The 2573-nt window shown below is 41.4% G+C and overlaps 1 pseudogene; it reads right to left on the bottom strand.

Annotated features, from left to right (window-relative positions):
- Positions 1-895: 895 nt before the first annotated feature.
- LOC102821186 lies at positions 896-1363 on the bottom strand (annotated as a pseudogene).
- Positions 1364-2573: the final 1210 nt, after the last annotated feature.

Raw genomic sequence — 2573 nt, 5'->3', positions numbered from 1 at the left:
AAAGCCTTTGCGTAGTCAATAAAGCACAGGTAAACATCCTTCTGGTGGTATTCTCTGCTTTCAGCCAAGATCCATCGGACATCAGGAATGGTATCTCTCATTCAACGGCCTCATCTGAATCCAGCTTGAACCTCTGGAAGTTCTCTGTCAATGTATGACTGTAGGCGTTTCTGTATTACCTTTAGCAAAACTTTACTCGCTTGAGATATCAAAGAGATTGTCCAATGATTTCTGCATTATGTTGGGTCACCTGTCTTTGGAATGGGCATAAATATTGATCACTTCCAATCAGTCGGTCAGATAGCTGTCTTCCAAATTTCTTGGCAGAGATGAGTGAATGCCTCTTGTGCTGCCTCACTTTATATTTGTAGGCAGATTATTTAAAGACATTTGTAGGATATGTCTATTTGCAATCTCTATTTTAATAGATCTACAAGGAATGGAACTTCTCTATATTCAAACTTGACAGTTAAAATTTTCTGCAAAATCTTTACTTTTGAGTTAAGAGACATTCCCACTGTCCATCATTCCTAAAACAAATATCAAAGAGATACGATTGTAATATGCGGATAGTAACTAATTGAATTTCCATTAAGAGATTTATAAATTAAAAGGTACACGCTCATATACAACGTTTTGTCACACTGTGAGTCTTCTAAAAAGCTAGGACACGATCTCATTATCTCACCAGAATATGGAAGACAGTCTCACTATTCTGCGAATATTAATTCCTCCCAAACTTTTTCTTCCAAGATTAAATTGTGAAAAGAATCAAGTGATTAGACGAGGGTTGTCTCACCAATAGACATGTTATTTCCTCCTTATTGATAGTTTAACGGGGTAACAGCAGAGGCAGAAAGGTACACAATACTTTTTTAAAGGACTAAGTCAAAAGTCAGAGCTTCCATAGCATGGCAACGGTTTTGCAGGTGCCTACATCATGATAGTTGAAATTGCACAGGCCAGCAAAGGTTAATGCCGAGGGCGCCAGGAGGCCAATCTTGGCAGCTTTCTGTGGTGCAGCCTCTTGGACAGAGTCAGTAACAACCTGTCTCAGGCCCCAGTGACCATGGAGAGGGAAACTGCAGCTGGAGAGTAGTCCATCGCAGAGCAAGGATTCAAAGAAGCAGCTGGGAGCAGACCCAGGAGCATAACAATGACAACCATCTCACCAGTCCAGTGGAGATGCAGCCTGTGAAGCAGAACAGTGGCTGAGGGACAGGTGAATGTGCTGCACTCCTGGAGTAGACCGGTCCTGGAGAAATGCTAAGACAAGAGCAGGTCTGATCACTGGAGTTCAGAGGAACAGAGCTTGGGCTCCTTAAGCACCACAGACAACACTCAGCTTCCAGACCATCGCCATGTCTGTTCTTAGGGCTCCAAAACCGTGTACTTTTAAGCAAGTGAATATTATGCCATGTAAATTGTATTCCAACAAAGTTGTTTAAAAAAAACAATGCAAACATCTATAGATATACGAATTATTAAAGTTCAAAAAATTTTAAACTAATCAAGCCTCTAGATTTAACTGTCAATGTACACACAATAAAAAGGCAGAAAAAAAGAGGTGCAGTCAGAAAAACGTTGTTAAGCGCTATCAAGCTGGATCCAATTCATAGCGATCTTATAAAGGGTTTCTGAGGAGCAGCTTGTGAGTTTGAACCATCGACCTTGAGGTTTAAACCGACCTTGCAGTCCAGTGCCTATTCTACAGCACCATACCAGGTCTCCTCTTATGGCGGTGAGGCCATGCTCCTTACTTGCATTATTAGCAAGCTTTGGTAGGCCATAAACAACTCATTTGCATAATGCCACTCAGTCATTCTGTGGCAATCAAAAGACTCTGGCAAGAAAGGCCATATAAAAGCAATTCATTGCACTGCACAGGTCCTGATGTTTCTAACAGTCACTGTCAGTGGTGTGACAAATACAAAAGAATGTCAAATCCAACAAAAGAAAAGGACCCAACCACTCTACGGAGATCAGGTGGTAAAAGCATAACCTGTAAGGGGAGGAAGGCGGGTGAAGGACGGGTCTCTCTTCTCTTCATCAGACTGGTGAGGAATACACCATTAACAGTACAGACCATTTTAACTTTTCTGAAGGTTTTTGGTAAGGAACTCTGGTAGCTTAGTGGTTATAAATCAGGCTGCTAACCTCAAGGTCGGCAGTTTGAAATCACCAGCTGTTCCATGGGAGTAATTATGCAGGAGAAAACGTGGAAATAGAACTACATATAATTGAGACTGTGATCTTAAACTAAAAGTACTAAGAAAACTTTCATATGTACTTAGCAAAATCATATTACAAAAACTGACAAAGCTGATGGCAAGAAGTCTGCCGTAAACAAGAAGTCTGATGTAAGCACCTGCATTGTGCTCTAGCTTCAGGTGAATTTGTTTCTCTCAAAGTGTGATTCCCAGTCAGCAGAAATAGCAACACTTGGGAACTTGTCAGAAATTCAAATTCCCTGGGCCTACAGCCTCGGAAACCCTGTACAAGAGGGTTGCTATGAGTCGGAACCAACTCCACGGCACATAACAACAACAAACCTCAAAATTACCAAAACAGCG

Source organism: Chrysochloris asiatica, unplaced genomic scaffold, assembly GCF_000296735.1.
Source record: "Chrysochloris asiatica unplaced genomic scaffold, ChrAsi1.0 scaffold00124, whole genome shotgun sequence".
Lineage (NCBI taxonomy): Eukaryota > Metazoa > Chordata > Mammalia > Afrosoricida > Chrysochloridae > Chrysochloris > Chrysochloris asiatica.
This window is presented reverse-complemented; position numbering and strand designations above follow the sequence as displayed.